At 40.8% G+C, this 24,085-nt stretch overlaps 1 protein-coding gene across 7 annotated transcripts in view; it reads right to left on the bottom strand.

The window, feature by feature from the left end:
* The window catches only part of LOC119979493 (gamma-adducin-like), a 240,799-nt gene that overhangs the window by 93,402 nt on the left and 123,312 nt on the right, over positions 1-24,085 (bottom strand). Inside the window, exon 3 of one of the 7 annotated variants that reach the window (XM_038821789.1) lies at positions 8,067-8,130. The exons of the other annotated variants lie outside the window; for them this stretch is intronic. The gene's annotated coding sequence lies outside the window, so the exon portion shown is untranslated. The remainder of the gene's footprint in view (positions 1-8,066; positions 8,131-24,085) is intronic. 7 annotated transcript variants of the gene reach the window in all.

The raw sequence follows: 24,085 nt of genomic DNA, 5'->3' as shown, positions 1-24,085 counted from the left end.
GGCAACATACTTAACTCTCTTCAGCGGGATGGATAGACTGGTCACATATTTGTTCCAAGTCTCTGCTTTTACAATATCAGAAAAGCACCAGAAAATTCAGAGGCATGTCCTAAACTTGCATCCTCGCCACTCTTTAATTAGCCCATGGAAAATTTCTACAAAATTCACACAGAACAAATCAACCACTAAAATACATTAGCACAAGGCAAAAATGGATGCCTGAGCTTTATCAGCTATATTGCCAGTTAGATGGACTATATGAGACTCAGAATCTGTTGTATGTATGCATAACCCTGACTTAAGATGACATTCAAAGTATCACTGAAATGATGGACTGTTGGAACGCCACCCTACGAAGGTCTTGTTTACCTGTCCAGGTAGGCATTGAAAGCTTAATTGTTACTGTTAGAAAAAAAAGGCGGCAGTGAGTGAGTGAATCAATAATCAATGTGTCATCACATTGTTATTTCTCAATAAATCTATGATTGTCCTTATTTGCCTACATAGAAATAATCAGTTGCATATTAAATACTTTAAGATGTTTCTGAGTAGCAATAATACTCTATGCAAGTATTTTTCAGCAAACAACAATATTCTTGAAGCTGAGATTTTGCAATATGCAAAGAACATATAAACAAGTGAATGGAATGCTATCCTTTCATAATGGGCAGCACGGTAGCATAGTGGTTAACACTGTGGCTTCACAGCACCAGGGTCTCAGGCTGGGTCACTGTCTGTACACAGTTTGCACGTTCTCCCCGTGTCTCCGTGGGTTTCCTCCGGGTGCTCCTGTTTCCTCCCACAGTCCAAAGTCATGCAGGTTAGGTTGATTGGTCATGGTAAATTGCCCTTAGTGACCAAAAAGGTTAGGGACGTTATTGGGATACGGGGATAGGGTGGAAGTGAGGGCTTAAGTGGGTCGGTGCAGACTCAATGGGCAAAATTGCCTCCTTCTGCACTGTATGTTCTATATATTACGAGAGGAACACAAAACAATGTATTCTTCAGTTATACAGGGTATTGGTGAGACCACATCTCCAGAACTGTGTGCAATTTTCGTCTCCTTATTTCAGGAAGGGTGTAAATGCGTTGGAGGCAGTTCAGAGGAGCTTTACCTGGAATAAGCAGATTGTTTTACGAGAATAGAGTTGGACCGGCTGGACTTGTTTATACTGGAGTTTAGAAGAGTGAAGTGTGGCTTGATGAAGTATATAAAATCCTGAATGGTTTGAAAAGACGGATGTGGAAAGGATGTTTCTTCTTTGGAGTGAGGCCAGAAATAGAGGGCACCATTTTAAAAGTACAGGACAGAGATGAGGAAAAATATTTTCTCTGAGGGTTATGTGACTTTGGAACTCTCTGCCTTAGAAGAGAGTGGAAGCAGGGTCATTCAATATTCTTAAGGCAAAGATAGATAAAATTCTTAATAGGCAAGGGAATCAAAAGGTTATCGAGGGTAGATGAGAACGTGGAACTTGAAACAGAAACAGATCATTCTTATTGAATGGCGGATCAAATTTAACAGGCCAAATGGAGGTTCATAAACCATTTTATCAAAACCTAAGAATTAAAAGAGAGAAAACTCAGAACCACTTATAACTTCATCGAAATCTTTTTAATCTTTATCTTAATATTATGATGACTAATGTACCAAGTAACTTTTGGCTTTAGTTTCCCAAGGTCAAAAATACTATCCAAAATATAGGGCGTGATTCAGCAGGCAAAAGTTTCAGTCCACATTTGGTCACGTTTGGTGGGGTGTTTCTTGGTACCTGCAGCGCCGAGAATCACCCCTCCATTCAATTGCATTTTGCTGTTTTTTGGGCCTCGAGCATTTTCTCCCCGATAAGGCCACACTTAAGAGATTTCCTGCTGGTGAGCTGATCTCGCCAGCAGGAATGGTTGTTTGCAGATCGGGGCCCAATTCTGAGCGACAGCACCGATCTCTCTCTTCCCCACCCTTCCACCCCCTCCCACCATCTTTCAGGACCCCCGCCTCACCCTCCACACCTTGCCGAGACCCCTGGGAACCCCCACTCTGTCCAATTAGCAAGCCACTCCCCGGGCCCGATCCCTGACATTGCCCCAGGCACCGGGGAAGTGCCAGCGCGGCACTACCAGGTGTCAGTTGGCAGTGCCAAGGTGCCAGTGGGAGTGCCAGGAATCTACCCTTCCCCGTTCCCAACCACCTGGGAGTATTTAATGCCCTGTGAAACCCCTGAGGTGCGTTACACCTGGTCCACTTTTGTGTCTCGCAGATGCGAATGTTGACTCCTGGGCGCCAGGTGAATCCGCTGTCTGGGCATTTAAATGAGCCATGGTCTGGATCTTGCCCAGCGAGGGAGAGATCGAGATTGCGCGGGCGGAGCAAGTCGGTGATGCACAATCAGCCCAGTGCCAGCACGGAGCCCAATTTGAAGCTCTCCCAGGATTCACCCGGCGCAAACACAATCGCTGAATAGCACTCACCGTCTTTCTCACATCAGCACTATGTTTAAAACTAGACTCATTTCACAGTCTATTGTGTTCTTTTTCCAAGGGCATCTAAACTTTGGAAGTCCTTTACAGCCCAGTTTTTTCTCCTACATTAAAAACCAAGGTCTTTGATTGACATCACCCCCTCAATTCTTTTCACTCTGATGGTGACATGTGAATTGTGTACCAGTATATTAGTTCATCTAAAAGATAAACAAAATACAAATCTGAGTATTTAAATACTATTATCAGTTTTCGTCCAGCAGAAAGAGATTTTTCATCCACTAAATTTCAGGAGAATTTAACATTGAACACTGAACTGTCAAAGACTGCTATAGTTTCATTATGACTTTTGTTTTCATCCATAATGTGCCGAGTAAACCCCTACATTATCACACTGTCAGTTTCAGCTCCTAAAGCTTCTGGTACTGAGCTCCTTGTAGGCTCATTTCTTTATAACTTAAAGGGATGTATTTGAGAATCAATCATTACTTGCTGACACACAAAATAGGTCAACTGCACACTCCACCACTGAGAATTCAATATTTTCACAGATTAAAAATGTATTATAATGATTTGGCTTTCATAGAATTTCTTTAAAAAAAAATTTTTTAAATTTAGAGTACCCAATTATTTTTTTCCAATTAAGGGTCAATTTAGCGTGGCCAATCCACCTAACCTACACATCTTTGGGTTGTGGGGCTAAAACCCATGCAGACACGAGTAGAATGTGCAAACTCCACAGGGAGAGGCTTTCATAGAATTTTATAAATTGTCAGTCATTGCATTTTCAGCCTGTACCAAAAGTGGTGTAACATTTCTCCCACTATCTCTTGCATGAAGTATTCTAAGCAAAAGGAACTAAATGCAAGATGCATGACCAAAATCTTCTGGTAAACAGATAACTGTTTAAGAATGGAATATAAACTGCTTTCAGTTTAGCAACCAGTCCACTTAGTTTAGTCACTATCTTGCAGCAAACACAATTACGATGTACATAACCATCCATGTTGCCATGACAACTAACGTGCCAATTACAGAAATTACGCTTCAGCAACTGTTGCAGCTCTGCATATTCCTGTACTATCGCCAGCTGGCACTGAACTAAGGAGCTCTTTATTCACATACAAAACCAGCAACATTAAATTAAAAAAACGTTCTTTAAACCTCACTAAAAATTGTGCTGCTTTAAATGCAATTCTGTTTCAGTATTCAATTCTGTTGTACTTAATTCTGCGTTTTTCCTGGTTATTTCTGGCTTGTCCATACCCAGAATTGTTTTCATTTTATTGTCTCAGGCTATATTTAACCATTTTTGCACCTCACCGTAATTATTTCTTTAAAATTTAAATAATTTTAAAATCAGTTTTTGAAAAATTTGTACATATACTTTGTTACTCCCCTTGAAACTGGTCTTTGCTGAGATTTATTCATTTCATACTTTGGTGTACACCGTTTCATTAGCTATGAATGGATCACTCTTACAAACATGAAAAATACAAGCAGAAGGCCAATTGTTCAGTGGCGTGTTACTTTGGCACTGTTCAGGAATTGCAATGTTCAGCTTTTAGGAAATGTACATAGGCCAATCGATGGCATATATAAAATTGCCTGCTGGCATCTATGATGAACGTGACAAATTTTCATATTTTAAAGTTTGTATTTAGTATTTTTGTTGTGATAACAAAGAAAATCATTGATTTTGCAAGGGCAAAGTAACCTTTTGTAACAAGACACAAGAATGTGGTGTGCTTTTGGATTGCAGGTGGCATAGTTAATGGGAGAGGCCAGGTTTGTTAGTTGCTTCTGGAACACCAAGCTGGACAGACATAGTTCAATTTGGTTCTAAAAAAGATTTCTCTCTAAAAGGCCCTATACCAATATAAGCAAGAAAAACCTTGGTTGATTAACTTTATCCATGAGTGATAGTCCAAGATATGTTAGTAAGCTTAATTGGAAAATATAAATTATATATATTATATATAGAGAGAGAGAGAGAGAGAGGGTTAGAAACTAAGAAATATGTTATAACTGTTAAATGTAAGTTATTTCTTTGTTGCTGTGTTTAATTCTGAGTTTCAATTAAAGTTTGTTTCCCATAAAAGCTGTCTGCTGGTCAGTGTTCTCACTGCTGTAGCACAGTAACATTTCCTCACAGTTGGGTTCTCGTCAGGAATTCCACAACAGATTGAGGGTCTGGTCTGGACCTGTAACAGTATCAAAAAGGAGGAACAAACAAGAGAAAATCATAGTCTGGTTAGGAGAAGTTGATCGGAGAGATTCGATGAACCCAAGTTACTGTCATTGCCAAGTAAGAATAATGTTGTGAAAGTACATTTATCCATGGAGCTATGTGGCATGATTAAAATAATTAATCTAGCCCAGTCTTGGGTATCCATTTTACAAATCATACAGCACAAGTATACCTCCATGTACTATGTTGTAATATGGTTGCTGGTTCCAGTCTCACTTCAGTGCAGCATGGAGAATGTCTTTCAGATGAGAATTTAATCTAAGGCCTTGCCTGCCGTCTCAAATGAATATATTCTAATCTGCAAAATTATTAAAAAGGTTAAGTTTTCCCAAGTGTCCTGGAAATTTTTTATCCCTCAACAAAGGTCACATCTCATTGCTGTTTGTGGGATCTTCCTATGTGTATATTGTCTGCTGTGTTTCCCTACAACAGTTCAATTATAGAGCAGCCAATTATGTATTTTTTTAAAAAAGTGCTTTGGACATCGAGGTCATGAAAAATTATATATAAATTCATGTATTTTTCTGGCAAGGATGACTTTGTTTTTCCCTCTTTTTAGATGTCATCACATCTTAGGCTTAACTTTTGATATATCTCTTGATGCAACTGATGCTTTAAGTTAGTGAATGGAACAAGTAATTTTGCATAATAAAGGGGTGTGGACAATGCTTGCTACTTCATTGCTATGATACTGCAATATCAACTAAGATTTTATATCCTGATATGGGTCCCTCGACAATTGGAAAAAGTTCCTTCATGGAACTTCTGTCATCTTCTTTTTTGTCCTAATGTCAAAAACAAGATTTCCCTTTTGTTATATTTAGACAGCTTCAAAATAAAAGTCACTCAGATAAAATTTACCATTATCCTTATTCAGTGGCAATGCTTTCCAAACGGACGGAAAGCATTAAACCAGTATTACTAAGCTCTCAAATGGCACAACACTTCCACACACAAAGATATAGGCCAAGAAAATAGTTCAGGATTGAATTAGGAATTGAATGCACACATTCAGAGGTTGCTGCTCAGTTGACATTATCAGTGTAATGTTCAAGACGACTAACAGCTGGGAGATCAACCAAATAACCTTGTCCGAGCCCTGGGACAGAACTATCCTGGCCTCTGACATAGAAGGTACCCATGATATATTATACCGTGTAAAAGTATGGAAAGAAACAATTAACCATTGTATGTGTTAGAAAGAATGCAAGCATAAAAGTGGGTGAGAGATCAAAATTGACAGCCAACAGTAAAGTTATTATACTTTTTTGTCCTTTAGTATCAAGTATTGTTTACAGCTGAGGTGTAGCCTGAGGTACAGCAAAGCCCCATTTCAGCTCGAGCAACATGATTTAGGTCTAACCTTAAGGGGGCACCAAATACTTTGACCTGGTGAGATTTCAATTTCCCACACCAATCATCTTAATAACCTCAGTAAGCATGAGGGTCAAAAAATGAGAGCAAGTGAAAGACAGTTCTATGTATCCGGGCCGACTGAAATCAACACAGTCAAAACGGCTGATGATTCTTCATCATGTGAAACATTAGGCAAGAAATGTCGGATTATAAAATTCGGCTCAAGAAATTTGGGACTTTTTCTCTACTGGAACAGAGAAGGTTAAATGAAATCTAACAAGAGTTTTCAAAATTATACTAAAAGTAATTATACAGCGTTGTGTCTGAATGCACACTTAATTCGGAACAAAATTAATGAGCGCAAATAGAGACAAGCGGATATGATTTGGTAGCAATTGCTGAGACATGGTTACAAGGAGACCAGGTTTGGGAATTGCATATTCAAAGGTAATCAGTATTTTGGAAGAATAGACAGAAAGGTAAAAGAGGTGGTGTAGTTTTGATAGTAAAGGAAGGGATCGGTGCTGTAGTGAGAAATGATATAGGCACCAGAGATCAAGGCGTTGAATCAGTATGGGTAGAAATTAGAAATAAGAAATAGCAAAGGAAAGAAGTCTCTGGTGGGAGTAATCTATAGATCCCCAAATAGTAGTTGCACAGTGGGCACCTTATAATCCAAGAAATACTGGAGGTTTGTAAGAAAGGTGCAACAATAATCATGGACGATTTTAATATGCATATAGGTTGTATTAATCAAATTAGCAAGGGTAGCCTCAAGGCAAAGTTCACTGAATGTGTGAAAGATTGTTTCTTGTGCAATATGTCGGGGAACTAACCAGGGAGCAGGCAATTCTGGATTTGGTATTATGCAATGAGGATGAATTCATTAATGACCTCACAGTTAGGATCCTCTAGGGAAGAATTATCATAGTATGATAGAATTTCAAATTCAGTTTGAGGGCGAGAAACTGGAGTCCCATAATTGCTTTCTGGTGTCAAAGAAAGGTAACTACGTTGGCATGAGGGCAGATTTAGCCCCATAGGATTAGACAAGGTGACTAAAAGGTAGGCACAGTAAGAAGTCTTACAACACCAGGTTAAAGTCCAACAGGTTTGTTTCAAACACGAGCTTTCGGAGCACGGCTCCTTCTTCAGGTGAATGGAAAGGCTTGTTCCAGAAATGTTTATATAGACACAGTCAGAGATGCCCCGGAATGCGAGCACCTGCAGGCAATCAAATCATCAAAGATGCAGAGAGAGAGGTAACTCCAGGTTAAAGAGGTGTGAATTGTCCCAAGCCAGTTCAGTCGGTAGGCCTCTGCAAGTCCAGGCTTGTTGGTGGGGGCCGAATGTAATGCGACATGAATCCCAGATCCCGGTTGAGTCCGCATTCATGCATGCGGAACTTAGCTATACGTTTTTGCTCAGCAAAAACTTATAGCTAGTTCCGCACGCATGAATGCGGACTCAACCGGGATCTGGGATTCATGTCGCATTACATTCGGCCCCCACCAACAAGCCTGGACTTGCAGAGGCCTACCGACTGAACTGGCTTGGGACAATTCACACCTCTTTAACCTGGAGTTACCTCTCTCTCTGCATCTTTGATGATTTGATTGCCTGCAGGTGCTCGCATTCCGGGGCATCTCTGACTGTGTCTATATAAACATTTCTGGAACAAGCCTTTCCATTCACCTGAAGAAGGAGCCGTGCTCCGAAAGCTCGTGTTTGAAACAAACCTGTTGGACTTTAACCTGGTGTTGTAAGACTTCTTACTGTGCTCACCCCAGTCCAACGCCGGCATCTCCACATCATGACTAAAAGGTAGGACAGTTGATGAGCAGTGACAGTTTTTAAGGAGATATTCAATATATCCCATCTACCATATATTCCAGAGAGGAAGAAAGATTGTAAGAAGGGAAAAAATATCCATGGCTGAGCAGGGAAGTTAAAGATAACAAAGCCAAAAACGAAGGCATACCATATTGCAAAGACCAGTGGCAGGCTGGAAGATTGGGAAACTTCTCAAGATCATCAAAAGGTTACTAAAAAATAAAAAGAACAAAGGTAAATTATGGAAGAAAACTAACGCAAAATATAAAAAAGGCTGGCAAAAGCTCCCATAAGTATATAAAAGGGAAGAGAGTAGCTAAAATGAATATTAGTCCCTTGGCGGATGGGACCAGGAAGTTAATAGTGAGGAACACAGAAATAGCGGAGACGCTAAATCAATATTTTGCTTCAGTTTTCACAGTGGAGGATACAAGTACAATCCCAAAAGTAACAGGTAATGCAGAGCTAATAGAAATGAAAGAATTTAGAAAAATCATCATCACTGTCTGTGTGGAGTTTGCACATTCTCCCATAACTGCATGGGTCTCACCCCACGACCCAAAGATGTGCAGGGTAGGTGGATTGACCATACTAAATTGCCTCTTAATTGGAAAAAAATATTGGATACTCTAAATTTATATATAAAAAAAGAAAAATCATCGATAGAGAAAAAGTACTAAACAAACTATCGGGATTGAAGGCAGATAAGTCCCCAGGGCTCGAGGGCCTACATCCTAGGGTCTAAAAGGAAGTGGCAACGAAGAGAGTGGATCTATTGATTATAATATTCCAAAATTCCCTGAATGCGGGAAAGGTTCCAGTGGATTGAAAAAATGCTAATGTAATGCTCTTATTCGGAAAAGGAAGCAGGAAGTTGGAAACTATAGACCAGCTAGTTTAGCATCTGTCATTGTTAGAATTCATTATTGAGGAAGTAATAATACAACATTTAGAAATTCAAAACGCAATCCATCAGAGTCAGCATGGTTTTATGAAGGGTAAATCATGTTTGACTAACTTGCTAGAATTCTCTGAAGATGTAACAAGATGTGCAGGTGGATTAGCCTAAATTGCCCCTTAGTGCCCAAAAGGATTGGTGGAGTTACTGGGTTACGAGGATAGGGTGGAGGCGTGGGCTTAAGTAGGGTGCTCTTTCCAAGGGCTGGTGCACTCGATGGGCTGAATGGCCTCTATCTGCACTGTAAATCCTATGATCTAAGCCAGGTAAATAATAGGCATCCTATAGATTAGTGGGTTGCCACAGGGTTCGGTCCTCAGGCCCGAACTATTTACAATAATCGTCAATGGCACATGTATGGATAGAAGGTACAATAGCCAATTTTGCAGACAACACTAAAATAGGTGAGATAGTAAGTTGCAATAAAATAAGACATTTGTAAATTGATATAGATAGGTTCGATGAGTGGGCCAAAATTTGGCAGATGGAGTTTAACGTGGTTAAGTGTGAGGTTATCCATTTGGTTGGAAAAATGGAAAGGTAACTTATTATCTAAATGGAGGGAAACGTCAGTGCTTTGGTACAGAGGGATCTGGGTGTCCTTGCACATGTATCTCAAAACTAATGCAGGTACATCATGTAATAAGGAAGGCAAATGGAATTTCGGCCTTTATAGCTAAAGGGATAGAGTATAAAAATAGGGAAGTGTTTTTGCAACAGTAGAAGGCATTGATGAGACCGCACCTGGAGTACAAGGTACAGTTTTGGTTCCCTTATCAGAAGGGATCTAGTTGCATTAGAGGCAATTCAGAGGAGGTTCATTAGATTGATTCCAGAGATGAGGTATTTGTCTTATGAAGAGAGATTGCGCAGTTTAGGCCCATAGTTTCTTGAGTTTAGAAGAATGAGGGGAAATCTAATTGAGGAATAGAAGATGATAAAAGGTATTGACAAAGTAGATGTAGAGTGGATGCTTCCGCTTGTGGGGCATTCTAGAACGAGAGGTCATAGTTTTAGGATAAGGGGCAGCAGATTTAAAACCGAGATGAGGAGATATTGCTTCTCTCAAAGGGTTGTGAATCTGTGAAATTCACGACTTCAGAGTGCAGTGGATGCCGGGACTTTGAGTACATTTGAAGAAACAGCCAGATTTTTAATTAGTAATGGGTGGAAGGGTTATGGCGAACGGGTAGGAAAGTGGAGTTGAGGCTGAGGAGATCATCCATAATCGTACTGAATGGCGGAGTGGGCGCGCGGGGCCGAATTGCCTAATCCTGCTCCTAGTTCTCATGGGGCTGGTTTAGCTCAGGGGCTGGTTTAGCTCACTAGGGGCTGGTTTAGCTCACTAGGTGCTGGTTTAGTTCACTCGGCTAAATTGCTGGCTTTTAAAGCAGACCAAGCACGGTTCAATTCCCGTACCAGCCTCCCCGGACAGGCGCCGGAATGTGGCGACTAGGGGCTTTTCACAGTAACTTAATTGAAGCCTCCTCGTGACAATAAGCGATTTTCATTTTCATGTTACAATTGCTATCCAGCGAAGCCAGTCTCAAAGCGCACGTGGGCCTGATTATGGATATCAGATAAGGAAGATCATCAGGTTTGATTGTGCTGTCCTTCACGTTCATTCACACAAGAATGGTCAGGAAATAAATCGACATGAGGCACTTTCAATCTGGAAAGAGGTGCATGTCCCGGGTGCCAATGCAAGAACCTTTACCAGTAAAATGATTAACATATTTCTGGTGTTGAATAATACGTACATACCAATTGCCATATTGAATTCATGGGTGCAACCTAATTTCTAGACAAGTACTAATAGAAGAGGGGAGAAAGTTTGAAAGTCAAAAGAAAACAGAATATTTTTATGTCCATGTCATTGTGATATTAAACATCAATCAGTCTTCATTTTTTCTCCCACCTACTGCTCTCTAATTAAATGACATACAGACAGTTCTTGCCCTTACTAACGTTAGTGTCTGTCCATCACTAGGATAGTATGCAAAGATTTTGTCCTGTTTTCTTTTTCTGGGTGAAGACAACTGATATTTCCAACAGCTCAAAATGTGAAAAGGTGAACACAAATGCACTAGTAGTTTAAAAAGAAAATGATCATGTTTTGGAACAGCACCCAGATGTTAATGACTGTGCAAGGACAACTGGGCAGGGAATCACTTGTCATTGTTGATGGGCCAAATTGTCACATTATTGAACTTCAAAGTGACTTATTGGGTACTTCCTACAATGAAGCGTATTAGTAAACCAGTTGGGATTTTCTGAAAATCCAGACTTTTCATGGTTATTGTTCTGATGCTAAAAATTACCAAATTTAGTGAATTTAATTTAATAAAATATCCATGTTAAAATTAACATGTTAAAAGCACTGCATGAAAGCAAGGTGTTCTCATCAGTTCAGCCCACTGGCAGTATTCCATCCGAATCAGGTCATACAGTCAAGCCCCACTCAGCACATAGTCTAGGCAAACACTTTAGTGCAGTGCTGAAGGAATGTGGCAATGACAAAACTATTTTGTTCGAAAGAGATGTTAAACTAAGGTCTTGTTTGTTCAGCTGGACGCAAAAGATCCCATGGCACAACTCAAAGAGAGATTTGCAAGGAGTAGGGGTGGGGTGGGGTGGAGGTGGAAGTTCTCCTGAAGTCCTGCAAGCAGTTTATCCTTCAATCAGTATCTTCAATATAACACATTCACTGGTCATCTATGAAATGGGTGCAAAGGGACTGCCAAGTTTAGAAACAAAATAAGATTATACTTTTAAAAACAAGTATTTGCCTGAGAAGCACTGCCTCAATAGTCTGAAAGGCGCAACATAAAATCGAGTTCATTATATATTGTGAAACCGAGAACAGTGGAAATTGATAAATCGCATTTCGTTTGAAGTCCTGAGATTCTGAATCTCATTAAAACTACTAGAATCAAAGGGACAGGAACTGCCTTACAATATCAACTTGTACACATAACATTCAGCATGAAATGTCCCTGTGAATTAGAAGTTATATTTTAAAGGGGATATTCACATTTCCCTGACAGTGCAATAAGATTTATCCATACAAGCAATGCAAATCACAAAAGTCTCAGTTTGATTTCTGGTCTTTGTTGAGTAGTCAGGCACAGTACCATTAAACCTAAAAGGGTTTTTAAAAGTTAGAATACCCAATTCATTTTTTTTCCAATTAAGGGCCAATTTAATGCGGACAATCCACCTATCCTGCACATCTTTGGGATATGGGGGTGAGACCTATCCGGGAATGTGCAAACTCCACACGGACAGTGACCCGAGGCTGGGATTGAACCTGCGTCTTCGACGCCGTGAGGCAGCAGTGCAGACCACTGCGCCACCGTGCTGCCCTTAGAAACCCAAAAATTACAGAAGAAAAAACATTGGTGTATATAGTAACACACTGCTTCTGGGCAGAATGGACATGATTGGATAACTCCCTTGTCAATCACAGCTGGAGACCTCTGCAAGTGACCAGGTTCAATCTTGTATGTATAATTCATATGTAACTATCTGCCTGCCGCTCACTCCATTTTGCTGAAGAAACAACCATTTTATTTAGGTATTTCTTAGAGACATTCTTCAAATGGACTATTTGCTGTAGTGTACTGTATTAACAGACTTTGCTGAGTAAATTGACTGATTGCTGTAAAATTCACTGTTTGTTACGAGTCCTTCTGTAAATCTAGACCCACCACTAACTCTCATTAGCAGGCACAGTGCAACTCAATGGCTGATGGCAGTGTCAATAAACACTTAAAAATCTTTTTTTGATTGATTGTTCTCCTGTGGCACAGTTTACTATGTTAAAGGTGCAACATAAACAACAGTTGCTGTTTTTCCCCTGGATGTTATCCAGTAACCTATGCAAACATCAAGTGAGGTTTCTTGAGTCAATGACTAATTAAGACAAAGTACTGGAAGACACCTAGGAAGGAGTTACACAATTCGAGAAGGAAAGGGCGGCAAGAAATGTGCAAAATGGCAAAGGCATTTCCCCCAAATTAGAAAGCAATAAATTTCAACATTCTGGTTAAAAAAGATGCTTATCTCTTATACCCCGAAAAGATCAAAAATGGCTTCAACTTGTGACAAATGTAGGCATTTTTTATACATATTGTATTATGTGTCTGTTGCAATAATGTTATTTTAAAAATGTGGGCTAAAATATCCAGATTATTGGCGGTATTCTCCGATTTGTCGGCGCCCGGGGATTTCCAGATTGCATGGGGCTGCCCCACAATGGGAAACCCCATTGACCGGCCAGCGTAACGGAGAATCCCGCCGGCGGATTGAGGCAGAAAGGTGGCGTGGCAGGGCGGAGAATCCAGCCCTATATGGCTACTAAAACGGTGCTTAAGGGGTTAACAGCTCAGCATATTGTGATGTCACTCATGAGAGGGGCCAGGTCGGTTTTCAGCTTTTATTTATCTGTTCATTGGATGTGGGCGTCACTGGCTGTGCCAGCATTGCCCATCTCTTAGGGCATTTACAGTCAACCACATTTCTGTGGCTCTGGAGTCACATGTAGGCCAGACCAGGTAGGAACAACAAGATTTTCTTCCCTAAAGAACATTAGTGAAATGGTGGGTTTTTGCAACTCAACAATGCTTTCATGATCATCATTAGACTCATCATTCCAGAACTTTATCAAATTCAAATTTCTCCATCTGCCGTGGCAGGATTCATACGTGGGTCTCCAGTGCATTACCCTGGGTGTCTGGATTATTAGTCCAGCGACAATATCACTACGCCATTGCCTCCCCTAGGGACCCCTTCAACCCTGCCCTGTGTCTGTTTTTAGTTTCACAAAGAAGTTGTGATTCGCAGACTGACTTCTGAAAGCTCCTCTCCAAGGACTTTGTGAATAAATCTGTAAGCCACTAAGTGTTAACTTTATTAATAAGAAGCATTTGACCTGTGTGTGGATTTTTCTAATTGAAATTTTGGAAGTAGATGGGAAAGTAAGTTCAAAGTCCTTTATTTTTTAAAGAATTGTTTAACTGTTAATTGAAAAGCTATTTTTTCCATGGATGTTAATGGGGTTAATCCTGCGTTAATAATATTTGTTTTAATACAAAAAACACCCCATTTGTCAGGGGAATCATTCCTGGGGGGTGAAATATCCTCACAGTTTACAAATTGAAAAATTGTTGGGGTTTCTAGTTCTGTTTCCCAAGAGACATTATGGGTTTGGTCGGTACCGTTAACATTCTAAATTCTCAAATGGTTAGCAAATCTTTGATCTGCTTTTCACTTGACACCAGTTATTGCCATCTGCATTGATCAATATTAATGTTCAGAATGTAGGGACAGGATTATGTATGATCCCAGTTGATGTTATAACTGGACGTTAAGATCCCGAAATGGGACCCTGGCTCAAAACACGAAATACAAAGTAAAGTTAAGTTACAATGGTCTCAACACACAAAGTCCCTGTAAAGCACACCAGATGATTATGGTCAAATACACACTCCGCTCTGAACCCATGTTAAGAGTCTGTGGATTTCTCTAATTTCCTTAACTATCTGTTTTTCAGATCTTTGCTCTTGTTTTCTTAACAGTTACTCCACAGTATGGCTTTCCTTCTAACAAAGCTAAGAGATATGTTCCCTCTTTAGCCTTCTAATGCAACAACTTTTATCAGAGCTGCCTTCTACTCACTACTTTTCTTCAACTGCAATCAAATCAGCTGAACTAAACCTTAAAAAGCTTTTCATCCGTATAACGCCCCAATTTCTAGGCAACCACAGCTGGCTTATTTATTCTTTTGCCATAGCCATCTAAACATCACAGAAATACAATTGGAACTTAACCAACCCCCACATATTCAAATACCTTTGTCCAGCATGAATCTATCCTTCCAGGCACAGAAACATTAAATTAAACCGACTTAAAACTAGACTTTATTGTTAATTTTTACCAATACAAATACATAATCCCATAAAACAATCTTTATTTTCCTAACAATTACAAACATACAAATAATATGGGGCAGCCACTGAAGGATTTTCAATTTTTTTTAAAAAATTGAGAGTACTTTTTTAAGATTACACAAGGTATCAGAGAAATTATATTTCCTGTAGTGGGACATGACGTTTTGGGAGGCATAAGTGCAAAATAACCACTTGCACGTATTCAAAAATACAAGGCACTGTATTCAATGAGAACAGAAACACATGCACAATAACAGCTGTGAAGTCTGTGACTTGAAAAGTTTTCATTAGATTTTAAATTCACCAATCAACACAGGAAATACGATGACATTCTACTTGTTTTCACAACATTAATTGAACGTGCATTGTTCAACCTAAATCGTGCAACCAGGAAGTGGTCACTCATGTGTAGTTGGTATCTTTCACTATCTTCAGGTTGATAAATCAGGTCTCCTGCACACAGGCCAGCCAGGAGGTGGCCACACATGCACAGTAGTGCTTATTTTGTTCTTCAGGTTGGGAACTAGCCTGGGCACCTGCACAGAAGGCAAAAGCAAAACATTGAGAAGCTGCAGTTCAGGTGACCTGAACTGGAGCACCAGAGAATGTGTCTTAAAGAGCAGGACATGGGGAAAGATGCAGGCAAAGTTCCAGACAGGAACAAAGACAGGGATCAGAAAGAAGTCACAGAAGTAAAGTTAAATGTAATGAGCAGAAAAGTAGGCTTGGAGTTGGAGAGCTGCGAGGAACAGATCTGAAGCAAACTAGACTTGAGAGAAACACTGCAGATCTGAGGAGGCAGCGGAAGGTTGGCGATACCTTACTGCACGCTTTTAGGAACAGTAGTGTTAAGTCACCTGTACCTGATGCTTATCTTGAATACTGGAGCATAAGATAGATATTATGAATTGTTTTATTTTCTGAATTTGTACACATTTGTAGAGATATTGCTAGGTAAAGGAACAGTGAATATTTGAATTGTGATTTTTATCCCCAACCTTTTTCTCCAATGTAATATAATTCACTTATCTTTTAAAAAACTTTTTGGTATAAAACGTTTACCAGTAACTTTCTGTGAATTTGTTTAGTAACTTCCCTCCATGGTTTCTGAAAAAGAGTTAGGATCTATCAAGCCAGGATACACTTTAGGATTTGACTTGTCCGGTATTAACGGCAGCTAGGATCGTAACTAGATAAGTGAATTTCAAATAATGCTTTTCATTTAATCTTTTCCCAAGTGCTTTTTCAAGCCTAAAGCCATGCTTTTTTAAACCAATACATTTTCACTATTTAAAATTGTGAAATACTTCTGTCTCTGCAAAATACTTTAAAAAAATTAATTTTAGGGGATGTGGGTGTCATTGGCTGGACTAACATTCTTATTGCCCATCCATAGTTACCCTTGAGAAGGTGGTGGTGAGTTACCTTATTGAACTACTCCAGTTTACGATGTGTAGGTACACCCACGGTGCTGTTAGGGATGGTGTTCCAGGATTTTAACCCAGCGACAGTGAAGGAATAGCAATATATTTCAAAGTCAGGATGTTCATGAGCTTGAGGCAAACTTCCAGGTGGTGGCTCTCCCACTTACATGCTGCTCTTATCCTTCTAGATGGTAGTGGTCGTGTGTTGGACGGTTCTGCCAAAGGAACCGTGATGAGCTCCTGCAGTGCATCTTGTAGATGGTACACATAGCTCCCACTGCTAGTCAGTGATTGTAGAAGGTGGAGCAATCAAGTGGGCTGCTTTATCCTGGATGGTGTTGAGCTTCTAGAGTGTTGTTGGAGCTACAGTTATCCAGCCAAGTGGAGAGTATTCCATTACATTCCTGACTTGGCTTTGGGGAGTGAGGAGGGGAGTTACTCGCTGCAGGAGTCTGAGCTTTTGATCTGCTCTGGTATCACAGTACTTATATGGTCAGCCCAGTTCAGTTTCTAGTTGATATTCCCCAGAATGTTGAATCTTGGAGGATTCAGCGAATGTATTGCCACTGAATATCATGGGGGGGGGGGGGGGGGATTCAGCGATTGTAATGCCATTGAATGTCAAGTGTTGATGGTTAGATCCTCTTTTATTGGAAATGGTCATTGCCTGGCACTTGTGAGGAACGAATGATACTTGTCACCCCAAGTCAGATATTTTCTATGTCTTGTTGAGTTTGGACATGAATTGCTTCAGAATCTGAAGAGTTGAGAATGGTACTGAACATTGTGCAGTCATCAGTAAACATCCCTATTTCTGACCTAATGATGGGAGCAAGGTCATTGATTAAGATGAGTGGGCTTCGGACACTACCGAGGAACTCCTGCAGTGATGCCCTGGAGTGGAAATGATTGACCTCCAACCTCCACAATCATCTTTCTTTGTGCCAGGTATGATTCCAACCAAAGGAGGGTTTTCTCCCGGATTCCCACTGACTCCATTTTTGCTAGACTGCTTGATGCCATACTTGGTCAAATGCCTGAATGTCAAAGGCGGTCACTCTCACCTCACCTCTGCCAAAACAAATTGTTACCAATCTATATATCTCAGCCTTCTCCCCAAAGTCACTCTTTCGTGCTATGCAGCTAAAATGCAAAAAAGGATAACAACTGTTAAAATACAAAGCTGATTCGCTCAAATATCCCATTAACTCGATGCAATTTAATCAAAAACCCAACTTTGTTCTTCATCAGCAATTACCATAAAACCAGCCTTTAAAAAATTTTCACCAGTGGTTTCCATGGCTGTTGCTTTCCAATCTGCCACCTTTTATATTGCTGGCAATCACACTTGCAACATAATTAACGTAGATTAAAATATTTACAGAAACCGTATCCATCTTTTGCTGCACAGGTCCACGCACATCTGGGCTTGAATTTTTTTCAATTCTCAAGTGTGCAGTTTTCACCTATCTTATTTGCTGCCATTTCTCAAATTCTGCATGTGCATGGGCCATCAGTGTCCCAGCCACTGCCTTGCAAGTTAACGTCTTGGGTTAGCGACATCCAGTCTGACATATAAAAAAACGGTTTTACTTTTTATGGCACATTTAACAATCATTCAATCAGTGTCTACCTTTGTCAACTTTTGTAAGCCGCCTTCGCAGTGCTCCCAATTGCCTTCATTGGTGCCACAGCAAAATGCAGTTTCCTCGGAAGACCAATGTCTCATACTTTGAAACCTACACATTCAAACATTCCATGATTTGGAATAGTATCCCACAGATTTAACAATAAATTTTCTACAGTAATGGCTTGCATATGGTTGCTCACTTCAAAAAAACAGACAACTCATGTTGTGAAACATTATCATTCAGTATAAAACTAGTAATTAAATGTACTTACAAGCTTTACAATTACATAGAAGACCAAGTATACAGCTAGATGACAACACTTTAAACAGTCTACAAAATAAGTGTCTGAGATCAGGTCCTTTTAGAATTTTTTATCTGCGATTTTGATAAATGTAACTCAAGTCCCAGCCTACTATTGCGACATGGAAACTGCACAATGCAGGAGACTAGCCGCTTATATTTCAAATAAATTTTTGGGACGCCAGTTTATGTTTATTCAGGCACATTATTATTATTTTTTAAGATACGTAGAGGGTGACCCCAAAGACTGGTATTTAATAGCCCCAGTGTCAGACATTGAAAAAAATAAACGCACTCAGTGTGAAAATAGCCACTGGGAATATGAAGGAAGCCATGCTAAGCCATGATATTCTGTTACATTAAAAAGAAAGCCAAGGTCCCCTAGACCTCTTCGGAATCATACATATTAGAGGCGCTGACTCCGTTTCTTGCTCCACTAATGCTGCCAGACTTGCTGAGCTTGTCCAGCATTTTCTGTTGTTATTTCAGATTTCTAGCATCCGTGTCATAATATACACACAAGTATATGATGGTGCACAGACAGACACTGACTGACACACTGAATGACCAATTGACACACAGAACACAGCAGCCAATCACCAGACAGGACACGACCATAATAAAGCCAGAGGGCGCTAGTTTTCCCACTCTCTTGGGATGCAGCCTCTGAGACAGCCAGAGCCCGTGAGCAGCGACACGAATGTCCACCATGTGGTAGCAGGATAGTCTGGTCAGGTTAGCCTCAGGTCTCCAGTCAACTCAGCATAGTGTCAACCCACAGTTCAAGTATGTTTAACAGTTCATAGTTCAATAAAATAGAGTTGTATTTCTACAAGTGTTGGAAGCCTGTCTCTCTCACTGCTATGGTAAACGCAGTCTTCGCAGACCCAGCATACCCAACACATCAACCCGCAGTGTTTTGCTTTTATCCTGGCACTGTGTTTGGCTGAATGGATATAACAATGCCTCGTGATTTCTTCTGAAAGCAGAAGAATAAACATTTGAATCAAATTGTTGTTTAGGCTGTAACCTACGAATATTTGATACTTTTATGTAAAGTCATGAGCAACAGTGGTCATGATCTTCAGTAATAATCCCAATCACATAGACTTGAAAAATCCACGACAAAAGCACTTAAAATTACATCGGTCATTCTGAGAAACAGCAATCAATGCCATGTAGCTGATATTAACTCACTATAATGACAGACAATTGTGGCATGCACACAGGATAAAGAACCACACGTCATCACTGACTCAACAGCACAGGCCCTGGCTTTGACCTCCCTCAAGGACAGTAGAAAGCTCTCAACCATCAAACAGAATGTGGACATACAATCAGTAGAGGGTTAGTTAGAGGTGACCCGAAGTGTAATTGTATACATCAAATTCCAGAGCATAGAACACATAGCATCAGCCTGCCTGTTAAGATCTATTTCAGGAGGCATCACATTTCTTCACATGGCACCTGAGGAAGCTATTGAATGGATAGATAAAATAGGCATCTTATTATAAGCTTTTCCAGTCATACCGAAGTAGTAGCAGCAGTATCTGATAAAAGTAGTAGATTAAGAATAACAGGAGCATGCAGTATTTGTACTCATCTTTTGACATCTGATCCTTTGTTTTTGATCTGAAAACTTTGTTTCTTCAGTAGTAATGCCAAACCTTGGTTAATATCCATAAACAAAAATTTGCATGCAGGTTCTTGGCCATTCAGCATGAAATTTCAATATGTCACCGTCACATCAGATGTAGTACAGTGGTATGAGAAACTACTCAAGACATATCAACAGGGCATCTGTTACACATTAAATATGACTAATATACAGCAAATGCTAATTTGCAATTAAGATAGCAAAAACATGGACTTTTGTCCAAAAGGTTTCAGCGCAGGTTGATAAGAGACCAAGCTTAGAAACTTACAACTGCCAAACTAGTGGACAAATCTACATGTAGTGTTACAGTTCTTCAACATATATATGGGCATCAAAAACAACTTGTTTTAATTTATGACCATAACTAGTACAGATATTTCAAATTTTAAATTTTTTCAAAGCACTTTTTGGTCAGTTTATTGAGACGTTTCGATTCAATTGAAAAGAAACTTGCAGCAGAGTAAAGATAGAATAGGTAAAATTTCGCAGCATTCCTGGCTCTTCAGAGAATTTACAGTGTCATTCGGCCCATCGAGTCTGCGCCCTTGGAAAGAGCACCCTACCCGAGTCCACACCTCCACCCTGATCCTGTAACACAGCCCACCTAATCTTTTGGACACTAAGGAGCAATTTAGTATGGCCAATCCACCTAACCTGCACTTCTTTGGACTTTGGGAGGAAACTGGAGCACCCGGAGGAAACCCATACAGCCACGGGGAGAAAGTACAAACTCCACAGACAGTCGCCCGAGGCCGGAATTGAACTAAAGCTGTGAAGCTGGAGTGCTAATCACTGTGCCGCCCCAAGGAAACCATACTACTTAAATAATCTCAGTGAATTTTTCAGCACAACCAAACTACAAAGATCAGCAAACACTGCACATGAATCAGCAGGGCTTGGGCATGAGATCTATTCATGCAGTACAAAGATATCCTTCTCAGGAAACATATCCAGTATGATACAATGGTCTTCAGCATTAGCCTCATGTTCAATGAACTACAGCCTATCAAAATAATTCCAGGAAATTACATTGTGTCAACAGGGCTAGATTGATATTTAAACACTCATTATTCATCAAATCTTTGGCAAAGCCTCATTGCACATTTAAAAGACTGCCAAAGCAGATTAATCTTGTAAGAATGTTACATTAAAACTTGATCAGGACTTTCTTGATCTCCCGCTCAGTTTTTTTGGTAGATCTGGAAGAATTAGTTTCTTGGAAATGCATGATGCTTGAAAAAGTTAGCAAATAGAATACATGAAACCACAACACATATGGGAGGGTATAATTTTTTTAAAACTCATTCACAGGAAGTGGGTATTGGTGGCAAGGCTCAACCTTCCAGTCTGCCAAAGGAGGAACTAGAGTCTATGACAAAAGCAACTGGTCTTGCTCCTCATGGAATGAAAGAATAGTCGTCCAATGCTTTCCAGATAGTTAATTCCATTATGGCTTCAAGATGATAGAAAGAGCATCATTTTTCACCTGCTGTCAATTTGTCCATGATCAGATAAAAAGCCTTCTACTTAGGTGCTTTTAAGGGTTCAGTCGTAAACTAAAGGAATTTGGAGTTTCCTACCAGCCTTGGATGTAGTATTCAACCTGTAATGTTGAATGGTATTCCCAATACACAAAATTCGATATGCTAATGTACTGAAACAGGCATAAAACTGAACTTGTTCTTGTACATGCAAATTCACAATTCTAACATCTTAGTGGCAAAATAGTAATAGATTTCAACCTTTCAAGCTAGAATTCCTTACTACGTTAACCTTACGTGATCTTTTCCTGGGTTGGCTTTCATCTATTTTTAGAGCAGTATCTTTTAAATACATAAACACACAATTATATGCATGATATTTCTCCTAACTGGGATTTTTGGAATTGAAATGACTGGATTTTTCAAATTCTATTGCATTTTACAATGGCACACATCAGCACATGGTGTGCAGCTTACCGTCTCAACAATCAAGACCATATTATTGTTTTGATGCATTGTCAAATCGCCCATTTCTGATACAACTGAGAACAAAGTAAATATTGGCATAAAATCATGATGGAGCCTTTAAACAACTATTGTTCATGGCTTACTGACTCAGCAAATATAAATAGTTTAATTTCCTGACAGGAAATGAATTCCCACTGTGTCTATCACAGTCATGCAGGTCCAACGTGCAAAGAACACAAACTCTCCCCTTGGAACAGTATTGCATATATAATCGCATTCAAAAACCAGAATTTTCAATTCACTACTAGAGGAATTCATTACTTACATTGAGGTCAAAAGTATCCAAGACTCTCAGGCACAGAATCGCTTCATTATCCAAAAGTAATATTTTTTCACTTTGAATACAAGTGAAATTAAGTTACACATCATCAGCAAATGGAATACAGGATCATTATTAAAATCTTCACACAGTATAATTCCTTGGAACGTTTTTTGGCATTGCCTGCTTCTACAAAGTATTCAACTGTAATTGCCGACCATGACAATTGAAAGCACATACATATTAAAAATAAATTTGGAGAGGATTTGCTCAGATTCCTTTTTTTCTTTCTCTTCATCTTATCACATCTTGCATTTAAGTTGCGCGTAAAGTCTAATAATTGTACCGAATGGAAGTTGTGATGAAGAGGGATGCATAAATAGCAGCATGCAGCAAAAAAGTCTGACTGTAACATTCTGCAGAAACATTGGGCTGGATTCTCCATTTCTGAGACCAAGTTGACGCCAGCGCAGAATTCATGGAGTGCCACGACAGTAAAACTGGGGCCGCAGCTGGACCGATTCTGCTACTGTTAAGGGGCTAGCACCAGCGCCATCTGGAACACAATCGATTCCAATGAGAAATGGTGCAGGATTCGCCGGGTTCACGATTGACACTCAGGAGGCTGACAAGTTGCAGCCGCATATACACACTGCACTCCCCACACATACCATCCCAGCCAAAATGATGACAGCAAGGAGAGCAGCTCCAAGTTTCATTGACGCCGAGCTGGAGACCCCCCATGAATGCGGTGCAGGAAGGTGGATGGATGACCCTGCACCCCGGCCCGGGAAAGAAGCTGCCAGCCGCCGCTGTTCACCATGCCTGGGTGCAGGTGGCAGAGGCGGTGAGCGCCATGGTTAACACCATCGGGGCCAGCCTTCAGTGCCGGAAACATCTGCACAATCTCCTCAGGGCGTCCAGGGCGAGTAGGCAACACTATGCCCCGGCACCAACCCCATCCCACACACCCATAAACCCTGAGGCCGTCCGAATCCCCACCCTGCACATGTTGGTTCCCATACGACCACCAGCTACCCACCTCTGGGCTGCTTTGCACCCCACCACCACCCCCGGAGAAGTGGAGCGAGAAGAGATTAGAGGGGGACCGCCACACTGGCAGCACCTCACCGAAAACAGGGCTAGAGGGACAAACAAGGCTAGAAAAGGAACAGCAATAGGGCTACAAAGTGCCACAACCAAGGGCTCAGAACAAGGAATCGCTGCAACATCCACCCAGTACAGTCTCTGGGTGAAGGGAGACTCCAGAGTGTAGGGGACTATCCGCGTGGCGAAGGCACAGTGGCCGGCCATGTCGGGTGCCCCCGGGACAAAGGGAAACCCCGGAGCGCAGGGGCCCAACCGCATGGAGAGAGCAGTGACAGCGGCCATCCTAGACCGCCCCCTAACAAGGGGGAACCCCGGAGGGCAGAAGCCCCCCACCAGGTAAATATGGTTAATCCCACAGGAGCGAGGGGACTGAAGCCCCCCACCAGTATAGTCACCTGGAACGTAAGGGGACTCAACGGCCCAGTGAAAAGATCCAGAGTCTTCAACCACCTAAGAAACATGAAGGCAGACATAATCTTCCTCCATGGCAGAAACCCTTACATAGTGACGCACCGGTTAATCATGGGGGGGGGGGGGGGGAAGAGAGAGAGAGAGAGAGAGAGAGAGAGAGAGAGAGAGAGAGAGAGAGAGAGAGAGAGAGACTTCAATTGTGTACAGGACCCAACGATTGACAGATCAAACCCCAAGACAGGGAAAACCTCAAACATGGCAATGGAACTCGGTCACTTTATGGAACAGATGGGAGCGGTGGACCCCTGGAGGTTCACCCACCCAGGGGAGAAGGAGTTTTCCTTCTTCTCCCCAGTACACAACGTATACACCAAGGGGAAAGAAAATTTAACCCCCCCCCCCCATCTTAACCACCTTTCCTTACCCTTTCTGCTCTTTGCTTCCCTGTCCCCTCCCC

The sequence above is a fragment of the Scyliorhinus canicula genome, chromosome 16 (genome assembly GCF_902713615.1).
Source record: "Scyliorhinus canicula chromosome 16, sScyCan1.1, whole genome shotgun sequence".
Classification (NCBI taxonomy): Eukaryota; Metazoa; Chordata; class Chondrichthyes; order Carcharhiniformes; family Scyliorhinidae; genus Scyliorhinus; species Scyliorhinus canicula.
The sequence above is the reverse complement of the archived record's forward strand: the minus strand, read 5'-3'. Positions and strand labels throughout refer to the sequence as shown.